This window comes from Tupaia chinensis, unplaced genomic scaffold (assembly GCF_000334495.1).
Source record: "Tupaia chinensis unplaced genomic scaffold, TupChi_1.0 Scaffold000013_1, whole genome shotgun sequence".
Classification (NCBI taxonomy): domain Eukaryota; kingdom Metazoa; phylum Chordata; class Mammalia; order Scandentia; family Tupaiidae; genus Tupaia; species Tupaia belangeri.
This window is the reverse complement of record NW_006159443.1, coordinates 35,269-49,019: the sequence shown is the minus strand read 5'-3', so window position 1 is coordinate 49,019 and position 13,751 is coordinate 35,269.

Sequence of the window (13,751 nt, the reverse complement as noted above, 5' to 3'; positions counted from 1 at the left end):
CCCGGCGTGAGTTTTAAGCCACCGGGTCCGGGACACGAACCGCGGTCGACTACGTGGGAGTCCAGCGACATAGCCATTACGCTAACTGCTGGTTCCCCTTTTCTTCCTTTTTGATTCCCTCTCTCCCACCCTCTCAGTTGCTCACTTTTCTCCCACACTGTCTCTAGTATTTACAGTTGCTCTTCATGGTTTTATACCTTGCTATCTTTCAGTTTCTTCCATAGAATGCAGACACTGGATATATATTAAGTAGAGACATGGGACATGCAATGCTTGTCTTCCATAGTCTGGCTTACTTCACTTAGTAGTAACTCTCTCATATTCACTCACTTTATGTCAAATACCAGTGTCTCTCTCTCTCTTTTTATAGCTGAATAGTATTCTACAATCTATGGCCCATACTTTTAAAAAAATAATTATTTTATTGAAAGTTATTTATTTATTATCCATTTATTTATTTTAATTTGACCAGGGAGGGATAGAGTGAAAGAGAGAAAGCAAGTGCTGGGTGGTCCAGGACTCAAATTGCAGTCGGCCATGTGGGAGTCCAATGCTCCTAACTAGCATGCCACCTCCTGGCCCTGTACCATGCTTTTCAATCCATTCATCTGTTCTTGGACATTTGGGTTAATTCCATGTCTTAGTAATTGTGAATAATGCTTTAATTAACACGAATGTGCAGGTGTTTTTCCAACTGAGTGTATTCCTATCCTTTGGGTAGATACCCAGGAGTGGAATTGCTGGGTCATATGGTAGTTCCATTTGTAGGTCTTTGAGGAACCTCCATATTGTTCTACACAGTGGCTGGACTGGTTTACATTTCCATCAACAGTGTAGGAGAGTTCCCTTTCACAGCAGCCTCACCAGCACTTATCTTTCTTTGTTTTTTCAGTCTTAGCCATTCTGACTGGCGTTAGGTGGTATCTCATGTGGCTTTGATTTGCTTCTGCCTTATGATAAGGGATGCTGAGCATTTTTTCATAAGCCTTTTGGTTATTTGTATGTCTTCCTTAGAAAGTTGTCTGTTCAGCTCATTTTCCCATCTTTTAATTGGGTTGAATATTTTTTGCAGGTAAGCTGCTTGAATTCCCTGTATATTCTGGTTATCTATTCCTTACCTGAGGTGTAGTTTGGAAACATATTCTCTGACTCTGAGGGTTATCTCTTTACTCCAATTGTTTCTTTTGCAGTCCCCATTGGATTGTCTTGTGCCCTCTCTCAAAAATAAGTTGACTGTATGTTTGGAGCTTGTTTCTGGGTTCTCTGTTCTGTTCCATTGGTCCACATGCTTGTTTTTGTGCTAGTGTCATGGTGTTTTGATTATCATAGCTTTGGAATATATTTTTGGATCAGAGAGTGAGATGCCTCCTCCATTACTCTTTTTGCTCAGTATTGCTTTGGTTATACAGATCAAGACCTTTTATGACTCCAGACAAATTCTATGATTTTTTTTTTCAAATTCTGTAAGAATATCTCTGATAATTTGATCAGGATTACATTAAATTTATACATTAATTTGGGCAGGATTGGCATTTTGATTATATTAATTCTTCCAATCCAGGGACATGGGTTATTTTTCCACTTTTTTATGCCATTTTCAATTTCATTTTTTAGTTTTTCATAGTTTTCCTTTTAGAGATCTTTGACTTATTTGGTTAGGCTTATTTCTAGGTATCTTTTTTTGTGTGTGGCTATTGTAAATGGTATTGCTTTCTTCAATTTTACCTCATTTTGTTTATTGTTGATCTATAGAGATGCTACAGATTTTTGTAGGTTGATTTTGTATCCTACCACTTTAATATATTAATTTATCACTTGCAGGAGGGTTTTTTTGTGGATTCTAGATATTTTGTTTTTGTACATTTTAAATTGTGATGTATTTCAGGCATGCTTTTACTTTATCAATTTTGTACTTAACTTTAGTCTGAAATGCTCTATGTCAATTAGGCTTTACTTTGTTTTGTTTGTTTGCTAGTTTGTTTTTTTACCATTATAGAGTAGTACTAAACACCTTCATTCATAAATATTTGCTACATTTTAAACAAATTTTTTAGAATAAATTACTTTACCACCCAAAGTCCACAGTGTGTGTTAGGATTCACTCTTGGTATTGCACGTTCTATAGATTTTGACAAATGTTATATACTTTTAAAATATGTTTATCAAATTAATATTGCTGTTATATTTACAATTTACATTTAAAATTACATTTTAATTTCTATTTAGGAAATTTGTATATACTCCATTATGTCACTTATGTTTATTTACTTTGACCATACTATTAATATACTTTTGTTTATGTTATCGAGTTCTAAAAGTTTTTATGTATTAAAGTTTGTAATACTTTTTCTATCCTTATTTATTATATTTTCTCCTAATCTGATATTCAACTTTATAGTTTGTAATATACACATGTTTTACATTTTTATTTATCTAAATATTAATTTACTGAAGTCCCTTAATGGCTTCTATTGATTTTTAGTTTTTTAAAATCATCTTTTCTTCAAATAAGGACTGTTTTCTCGCTTCCTATTACTTCCTTTTGCAATGCACATATATATCTTTTAGCATTGTCTAAGTTTCATAGAACATTGTTAAAAATAGCATTGATAGTGAACATCTCTCTTGTTTCAATCTTCAGTTTTCAAGAGTCTATCATTTTACTATTTAGGATGATCTTTATCATTGGTTCCTAACTTTCCAAAGTGAGAATGTTCCTTTTCCTAGGCTATAATGTGTTTTTATCAGCAATGGCTGATTCATGATTTCAATGGAAATATCACTAATTTTTGTCTGTGATAACTCTCTGTAACTAAGACGCCAGTTTTTATTCTTTTCCCTCAAAACAACCATTCTAGTCTATGTCTTTTCAAGACCCAAACACCACTCTCTGCCCACCCCAACCTTCCTATGGAGCATGGATACCAATCATTTTAGAAATCCTCTGGCGGAATGGCTATGTCGCTGGACTCTCAGTAGTCAACTGCGGTTTGAGTCCCGGACCCGGTGGCTTAAACTCATGCTGAGCATGTGTGCGCGCGTGCCCAAGATCCCGAGAGGAGAATGGAGGAGAAGGGATTGCGGCGTGACCATCCCCCCTGGGGGGTGATTTCTCGCTTTCTATTTCTCTGTTTCTCTCTGTCTTTCTGGCAAGTGCATGCGTACTATAGCAAAAACCTCTCAAAAAAAAAAAAAAGAAAGAAATCCTGTGGCTAACCAAATTCTCTCTGATACCTATCCAATTGGAATTGAAGATTCAAAAAAAATAATTAGAAAAACTGGAGGTGGGAAAGTAGGCAAACCATTTGATTGTCTCAAAAAGCTATCACCTGATCCTAGCAGTATGCCTCCTCGAGACTCCGGAAATTACAGGGCCTGCTTTACTCAGTAAGGGCAGAGAGTGAAGTAGTAATCAGTATAGCTTCCAATTTTCTTTCAGATGAAGGGATTTGTCTCTTTTTTGAAAAGAATATGACAAAGTGAGTTTTAGCAAAGATCTGGATTCTAAAAATATGGGTTTGAATCCTGGATCCAATAATTTTAACTCTTTTATCTTGTGTAACTTACTTAACCTCTCTGTAGGTCAGTGTTTTCAGATATAACATGGGGATAGTAAAGGTGCCTATCTAATAGAGTTCTTTGGAGAGTTTAATTTTTTTTTTTTTTTTTTTTTTTTTCTATTGGCTGTTTTCCCCTCTCATAAAGGGAGAGAAAGAAAGGGAAAGGAAGAAGTTACCCCCCGGGGGAATGACCAAGCCACAATCCTTTCTCCTCCTTTCTCCTCTTGGGTTCTTGGGCACACACACACATGCATCCAGCGTGAGTTTTAAGCCACTGGGTCCGGGACGCGAACCACAGTTGACTACATGGGAGTCCGGCGACATAGCCATTATGCTAACTGCTGGTCCCCAATAAATAAATTGTCATATGTTACATTATATAATTATATTTAACATGTGTATGTGTGTATATATATATGCCATATTTAATATATTTTATCATAGATGATGTATACTATATATAATATAAACATTGTGTTAATATATTTACATAATCTTTTCTTTTAAGTTTGGTATAGATAGGATGTGCTTGTCAGAGAGAGAAAGATAGAGAGAGAAGGAAAGGTAGAAATTATTCCCTGAAAGGATGGCTATGCTAAAATTCCTCCTGCTGCCCTCTTCTCTTAGGATTTTGGGCATGCCTGGCATGTTTTTCAAACTGCTGGGTCTGAGACTCGAACACAGCCAGCTACATGATAGCCAGCTTAACCTTCAGCCGCGTGCTACCCATAATATGTATTTAGTATTTTATAAAATGCATAACACCTAATGGGCTATCATTAGTGAGATAAAACATGATAGCGTTCTATTTATTGTTCTTTATAACATTTATTTTTCTTCATTTATGATAGAGTTCCTACACATGTAAATGAGAGAGAAAGGGAGAGGAGTACCCTCTAGTCCTCCAGTCTGTGGGATCTTGAATACTTATGCATAAGCCTGGCATATTTCAGGCTGTCCAGGCTGAATATTCAAACCATAGTCACCATGTGGGGTCCGGCTTCACCTGAGCCAGACCACATTATTGTTGTACCATGGAGGCGGCCTTGTTTAAAGTTCGTAATTCAACTTTGATCTTTTGGTTAGCAGAAAAATCTTTCCAATTACCATCCTGGAGAGAGAGAGAAAAAAAAGAAGAAAGGAAAAAAACCCCTTCAAAGGGACCGATCATGCAGCAATCCCTTTTCCTCTACTTCTCTATCCTGTCAGGATTCTGGGCATATGTGCACATGCCAGGCGTGTTTTTCAAGCCAGCAGGGCTGGGGTTTGAATCACAGTCTGCCATGTGGGATCCAATTCGCTCTGCACAACACTTAACCACTGTGCTACATGGCCAGCACACACACACACACACACACACACACACACACACACACACACATATGCTCTGTAAATGTTTAGTATTAAGATAGAAGGGGCTGTCAGAATTGGATTGGCAAATGCAATTTAAAAATTGGCTTCCAATCTTATGATATAGGGATAAAAAAATAAAATGGGTCTGGTGACTATCAAACTTGTCATTCATGTAAGTAATCACAGTAAGAATTCAAGGCTGGCTTGGTAATACAGCCATAAGTCACTGCAGTAGAAATGCTGGATGCATATGGAAGATCACAGCTTCAGTTCCTTTAGTTGACCTGTAAATGCTGAGCGTGGGCAACCTTGATCTTGGCTGGTGGGAAGCTGAGGAGGGATCATGCTATGAGACCTTGTTTAGGGTGCTTGTCTCTCTCTCTCTCTCTAAATAAACTTTTCAGAAAGAATTTTTAAAATGGTATGATAGATACATTACCCCTTAATTAATATCTTTGCATTTATAATTTTTTTCAGTAACATTATGTTTTGGTTTAGCCAACTTTTTTGATATAGTAGATACATAAAATAAAACTACCTGATATCAGTAAATACTTCTGTACATAAAATAAAACTACCTGATATCAGTAAATACTTCTGTACGTTAGTTGGATATAGAACAAAATCAATATTTAACTTCAGATGATACTCAAGTACTTTATTTATTTATTTATTTATTTATTTATTTATTTATGAGAGGTTTTGGCTATAGGGTGTGTGCACTCTCCAGAAAGACAGAGGGAGGCAGAGAGACAGAAAGGGAGAAATCACCCCCCTGGCCATGCCACAGTACCTTCTCCATTCTCTTCTCGGGATCTTGAGCACACACGCACATGTGCCCAGCATGAGTTCTGGCCACTGGGTCCAGGACTTGAACCGCAGTCAACTACATGGGAGTCCAGCGACATAAACATTACGCAACTGGTGGTCCCTAAAGTACCAGATTTAGTGGCTGCCAGTTATAATCCAATAGCTTTCCTTCATACAAATGTAAATACATATCATTTGCATAAGCCATTATATGTCCACCAGAATGTGTTCCACTGGTATTACAGGTAAGGATTCAGACTAGTGATAAGGGGGTTTAATATCTTATTGCCTACATTACCAACTTGATTTAAAGTCTTGCTATTTAAAGTTTGATCTGTAAGTCAGCAGCATGGATATCATATGAGAGCTTATCAGTAATGTGAAGTTTCAGATCCCTACTAAGACCTACTGAATCAAAACTATGTTTTGGGAACCAGCAGTTAGCGTAATGGCTATGTCGCTGGCCTCCCACGTAGTCGACCGCGGTTCGTGTCCCGGACCTGGTGGCTTAAAACTCACGCCGGGCGCGTGTGCGTGCGTGCCCAAGATCCCAAGAGGAGAATGGAGGAGAAGGGATTGCGACGTGACCATCCCCCCTGGGGGGTGATTTCTCACTTTCTGTCTCTATGTCTCTCTCTGTCTGTCTGGCGAGCGCATGCGCCCTACAGTGAAAATCTCTCAAAAAAAAAAAAAAAAAAAACAACAACAAAAAAACTATGTTTTAACAGAATCCCAAGGCAATTAATGTGTAGACTACATTTTGAGAACTACTGATCTAACACTGTGGCTCTTGAACTTTTGGGAATAAATTCTCCAGTAAGTATTTGGTCATGCTTCATCCTATAACAAGTAACCCAGAATTTCTGAAGGTAGAATCCAAAGCCTCAGCATCTTTGGAAACCCCTAAAATGATTCCAAATCAAGTTTGCAGCTAAGTTTCAGAAATAGTGATCCAGAACCATTTTAGAAATCTTTAAAAATGACCTTTGTTTTCTTTTTTTTTAATTGCCAGAGGGCACATATGCTTGCAAGAGAGAGAAAGAGAGAACCCCCCCTTCCAACGGGGCATGGTCATGCCACAATCCTATCTCCTCCATTTCTTCAGTCTGTTGGGATTTTGTGTCTGCAAGTGTATGTGCCAGTGTTTTTCAAGCCACCGGTGCCAGTATTCAAATGGGTTGGCCATGTAATCTTAGCTCCCTTAACTACTAGGCAATGGGTGACCAGAAGACTTCCTTTTGTTTAAACCTCCAATTTTAAGTTGGAGTTTGTGAATGAGAGCAGGCTGTGTCAGCTGGAAGCCAGTGAAGCAGACAAAGCAAATTCTCCATGGAATATGAGGCCTGGGTTCTTCAGACGTGGACATTCAACTCTATATTCTCCATGACTTTAGAGTTCTTGTGGGGACCAGAAGATAGCATAATGGTTATGTCACGTGACTCCCATATAGTTGGCTGCAGTTTGAGTCCCGCATCTGGCGACTTAAAACTCATGCCGGACACATGTGCATGTGAGCCCAAGATCCCAAAGGAGAATGGAGGAGAAGGGATTGCATTGTAGCCATCCCCTCTGAGGAGTGATTATTCACTTTCTTTCTCTCTCTGTCTCTCCAGCAAGTACATATGCCCTGTAGCAAAAATCTCTCTTAAAAAGCCCATTGTAAGATAGACTGAGTATCTCCTCTAATGTGACTTGTGTTTGACACTTTCTACTGAATGTTACTCCAAGAGTGACTAGTGATTTAATGACCATATTGTAGAGTATCTTGTGTCTCTCATTATGACCTTGTTATTTTCATTTACAATGATGGCAGCCCAGAGTCAGTGGAAGGCACAAAATGATTAGTCTACTGAGAGACCCTCTGCTCTCAGTAATCAGTCCAGAGGCTATGACTCATCACCTGGGAAACAGGGCTACATCCTAAAGAGTATGTGGTGCTACTTTGAGAAAGATCTAAGTCCACAAAGTTCCCCAATTTATTTTATTATTATTATTTTACTTCTGGGAAACTGCCTTCATTTGTATTGACTCTCAATAACCTACCCTTAGGCAAATACCTGCTTGATCAAAGATATGGTTTAAAGTAACTATGTATTTAACGAATAACAATTTCTGCATATAGGTTTTGGTGGTATTTCATGCTAGCAGCACCTATGAGGTTGTGGTCCTGGATCAACCAGGATGCAGGTAGAAGACTGACATAGGTTAGGAAGTAAAAGAGATAAAGTTAATGATTACAGGGCTACTATTCAAAGCCTTATAGCCTTTCTACCTAAACCTCCCTTGTTCATTTCATTAATGTGATTATAGCCTTTTCATTTTTTCTTTTATATACTCACTTGTGACTTAGATCATTAGCACATGCCCTTTGCAACAGGGGAGGGTGACTTGAGGTGAGAGAGAAACAGCAGGAGAATATGAACTCGGAAAGATTCAGTTTTCATGGCAATCTTGCAGCTTGAAAACAGACATAGAAAAATAGAGACAATATCATAAATAAGCAAAGGTATTGTTGATTCGCGTTTAAGAAAATAATTGCCTGAATGCTGGCAATTCTTAATGTAGAAAAATACCATTAGGGGTTTGGGGAATAAAAGAAAGCCACCTGAGATATTTAAGTTTACAAAAAACAACTATTTAGCATGCATAGTGTCTACTTTTTCTGCTATATTTTAATATATGCAAATGTAGTTCATACTATAATAATGATCTCATGGCAGGTCTGAATGAAACCAATATAGGTGGCACTTTCATGTTATTTTGATTTGAAATTACAGTTAGACTATTATGAGTGCATCATGCAGTAGAAGCATACAGATAGTGCAGAAAGAGAACATTGATTCATTTTACATTAATTTAAAAATAGAAAAAAATGTTATATTCCAAATGATGTGATTAGGCAAACTATTAACATCATAAACCTCTCTATAATATTTGCTTTGTATGTGTTTTGGACAAACAAATCAATACTGAATTCTATTGTTAGTGTACTGTGTGCTTATATGTTTGGACATTATCTAACTTAAATATAAAGGGAGGGAGGAGAGCTCTTGATCTTATATAACCAATTCAAAGATATTTTTCTCTATAGTCATTAACATTTATTTCAATAAAAGCCATAAATATTCACTGCCTCTTAGCTGGATCATTAATCTTTTTTTGTGGATCTATAGTTGCAATCATGTTGTAGAAATTCAGCTTTCTTGAAGGCGGTAGTGATTAAAACCTGCATATTCAGTCTTGCTGAGATATTTTGATGTAAAGACTTAGAATTACTGAGTGTCCGTTAAATGTAGAATTCCTTCAGTGGTGAAGGAATCATAAAAAAAATTAGAGGCATCTTAGTAACTAGCTTGATTCTATCAAAAATCTGGATTCTGGGAACCAGCAGTTAGCGTAATGGCTATGTCGCTGGACTCCCACGTAGTCGACCGCGGTTCACGTCCCGGCCCCGGTGGCTTAAAACTCACGCCGGGCGCATGTGCGTGCGTGCCCAAGATCCCGAGAGGAGAATGGAGGAGAAGGGATTGCGGCGTGACCATCCTCCCTGGGGGGTGATTTCTCGCTTTCTGTCTCTATGTCTCTCTCTGTCTGTCTGGCGAGCACACGCGCCCTACAGTGAAAATCTCTCCAAAAAAAAAAAAATTAAAAAAAAAATTCTGGATGCTGGCACAAAAACAGACATGTGGGTCAATGGAACAGAATAGAGACCCCAAAATAAACCCCCAATCAACTGATTATTGACAAAGGGCGTCAGTCAATCCATTGGGAAAAAAGAAAGTCTTCAGCAAATAGTGCTGGATAAACTGGATATTCACCTGCAGAAAGATGAATCGGGACCCCTATCTCACAATTATTAAAATCAACACAGAGTGGATCAAAGATCTAAACTTAAGACCTCAAACTATAAAACTACTAGTGGAAAACAGTGGGAAACTCTGGGAGACATCAGAGTAAGACTCCCAAAGCACAAGCAACAATCCCCAAAATAGACAAGTGGGATTACATCAGATTAAGTAATTTCTACACAGCAAGGCACAGTAGTTAGTGTGCATTGACAACCCTTGGAATGGAGAATATTTTTGTAAACTATATCTCAGATAAGGGACCAATAACCAGAATACACAGGGAAATTGAGCAGCTTACTAGAAAAATAATGATCAACCCAATTAAAAGATGGGAAAATGAACTACACGAACAACTCTCCAAAAAAAGATATATGAAAAAAATAATCAACATCTGGGGACCAGCAGGTGGTGTGATGATTAAGGGGCTGGACATTTCCACATGACCAACCATGGTTTGAGTTCCACACCTGGTGGCTTGCTTTCTCACTTTTCCTCTCTCTGTTTGTGTCTCTCTTTGTTAAAATTAAAATGAATGAATATATAAAATTAAATAAATAATTATTTAAAACAAAACAAAACAAAAAGTAATCAACATCCCTCTTCATAAGGGAGATACAAATCAAAACCACAATAAGATACCACCCAACCCCAGTCAGAATGGTTAAGATGAATAAAAACAAGAAATGATAAGTGCCGATGAGACTGGGGTGAAAAGGGAACTCTCCTACACTGTTGGTGGGAATGTAAATTAGTCCAGTCACTGTGGAGAACAATATATAGGTTGCTCAAAGACCTACAATAGAACTACCATATGATCCAGCAATTCCACTCCTGAGTATCTACCCAAAGGATGGGAGAATGCTCAGTCAGAAAAACACCTGCACATCTATGTTTATTGTGATGTTATTCCAGATTGCTAAAACCTGAAACTAACCCAAATGCCCATGAACAGATGAATGGATTGAAAAAGTTTGGCACATATAATCTATGGAATACTACTTGGCCATAAAAAACAAGACCCTGGCATTTGATAGAAAGTGGATGGATATGGAAGATTTACTGCTGAGTGAAGCAAGTCAGGCTATGAAAGAGAAACATTGTATGTCTCCACTTAATATATACTGTCTGTCCATACTCTATGATGAAAACGGAAAGATTAGAGGATATAGAAGCATAGAAAATGGTTATAGATTCTAGAGATAGCATAGGAAGAGGGTGGGAGAAGAAAGGGAGTGTGAAGAAGGAATCAAGGAGAAAAATAGAAAGGCAAGACATCTATGGAACACAGACATGAATGATTATCTGCAGATGATAATGTGTATAGTATCTTCAACTGGATTGGTATAAAGTGTATTCATGTTGGGTAAATTCACTTTACAAGCTATAGTGCCTATATTGTGATTAAATGTATAGAAGAAATTAAAATAATAAAAAAACTTTGAAAATAAAAGTAAAAAAATTTTTTTCAATTCCCCCTGAGGGAATAAAGAGGAAACTACAATAACAGGGTATCTACTCTGCACAAAGGACTAAGTTATTATTATAGTATCCTAATTAAGTCATACAACAAGTTCTTAAAGCCAATATTATCATTCCTGTCTGTAATTGGCAAAACCGAACCTCAAAAAAGTCAGTATTCATGATCACACTGCTTATTATAGGTCAAACCAGGATGGAAATGCAAGTGTTTTTTATATCAAAACCTTGCCTTTTCATTTTGTAAAGAATATAGAAAGAAATACATTTAGACATTTTGTTATAAGTATGGCCTTACACACTGTTTTAGTCCATTTTTCAACACTAACTAGAAATACCTCAGACTGTATAATTTATAAAAAAAGAGGCTTATTTTATCCATGATTCTGGTGGCTAGCAAGCCCAAAGGCATCACAAAATGGTGGAGGCCAGAACTCTGAGCAGAACTGAGCATCGTCTCTATCTTTGAGGCCTCCATCTGACTCATTTCTTCTCCTTATAAACTCATGAGGACTCAGTCATGAAGGCTGTGCCCTAACCACTCAATCAATAATCTCTTCCCCAAGGTCCTACCTTTCAATACCATAATCAGATTAAATTTTCATCTTCTTAATCCTGTTACAATGACTAAACATGAATTTTTGCTATAGTTCAATTTAAAATACAGCACAGACCAATACATAAATACAAATGGAATGCCAGAGAATTTAACATAAGTTAGAGTTAGTTCAGGAAGTCTTCTTGGAGATCTTCTAAGTACTTTATTTGTAAGTATTACTATTACCTTTGTCTGCCTGGCAATGTTATCATTCTCCTAGCACTCTCTCCTGCCTTATGAAGTCTCCATGTTAATTTACTGACGAAGCTAAAGCATGGCCATTTTCCTGAGATTATGGATGTAAAAAAAACAGTTTCTATTTCTATACAGTTTTTGTATGGCCACATTTTTCAATTCATATTACAGCTTTACAAAATGCAAAGTTTCAAAGCAGATGATTACTAATAAGAAATAGATTATTTACTCTTAAGGCAAAATGGCATAGTGTTAAACCAACTCACATCTATACTAGTGATACTGTGGTGTTATAATTGTTCCTTCCTTTCTCTCTAAACGACCCACATTGACAGCTTTGTTAGGTTTATATTCTCTTTTGATATTGCGTGGATTTCTTACAAATGCTAGTAAACCAACTTCTGGATGATAACTTTGAGTAGCTATTGGGCTTATAGATAAGAAAGAAAAATAAGAACCCTGAGGGAGAGATGATATTAACCTGAGTTGGAATTCCCATGCAGTGGCATCTTTCATGGTATATCAGTTTTAAAATTATGCCACTGGTTTTTCTGGCTGGTACGGTTTACTGAGGACCAGAATTCTGTTTAGTAATATGAGGGGCAACACCCTCAATATCAAAGACTGTGCTACTTTACTGTGTTTTTGCAATATTTGTCTCCTGTTAAATTAAGTAATCCCATCTTTGGCTTATATGAAATATTGAGTTTATTAAGGCAAGCTTTCTGTCCCTATTTAGGGCATGGTTTCCCGCTGGGCATGAACGAGTGGATTCTAAAGAAACCGACAGTTTGTGTTCTATAGAATGATTTGGGGGTCTCTGAGCTCTTTGGCTGATTATCTTCAACAACTAATCCATAAATCAATGTGGATATTATGATCTGAGAATGACTTTATTGTATTTTACATATTAAAACAAAAGCTTCTGATTATTTTCTTTAAAAAATAATATGCTGATTTATCTCTTAAAAATTCATGGCATAGACCCTAAGAGCACACAATTATTTTAAAAATTCAATACTAAATATCTCCTCTGAGTCAAATGAGAAATAAGCAACAGATTAAGCATACATTGTGTAGAAGGGAAAAAAATGTTACTTAAGCTGCTATTAGCTAAAGGTGGTCCACAGAATAATTTAGAGAACTCTTAAATGCAAATGCGTATTTCTTAAAGACAAGATATATCTTTTTGGTCTATAGCCAGGCCACTAACCCAAGAACTAGAATACCTAGGTTCGATTCATGATTCCAGTAGTTACTTATTATCAAAGCAAGTCATTAAGAACCTGAGCTATGTTTTATGGGAATACTTGCTTTCCAAATATGTGAATAAGCCAAGTTTTAAGAAACTACTGTTTATAATGATGTCTTTGCATGTTTAAATACCTTAAACTTTAATTATATTTGATGGATGAATTTTACATCTACCCTTTGAATTTATGGACAATATTAGACTCACAGTTTTCATCGGCAGCTTGTTTGTCGTTAAGTAAAACCTCTGCTTTTAAAACTTAGACTACTTCATGCCTTGTGAATGTGTAGTTTTTGCTACAGTTCCAATCTATGACTTAGTTTGTAATGATATTAATAGTTATATCCATTTTAGCTTTCCATTTTAAGCTTTGACAAAGATCATCATTTATCATTTACATTTTCTTTGATTTGCCTTATTTGTATAAATTTGTATTATATACTTTCTTTTCACAGTGGATCTTTCCTTATACTGATTTATTCATTAAGAAAATAAGTCCAGGGGGATCAGCAGTTAGCGTAATGGCTATGTTGCTGGACTCCTACATAGTCGACCGCGGTTCGTGTCCTGGACCCGGTGGCTTAAACTCACGCCGGGCGCGTGTGCGTGCGTGCCCAAGATCCCGAGAGGAGAATGGAGGAGAAGGGATTGTGGCATGA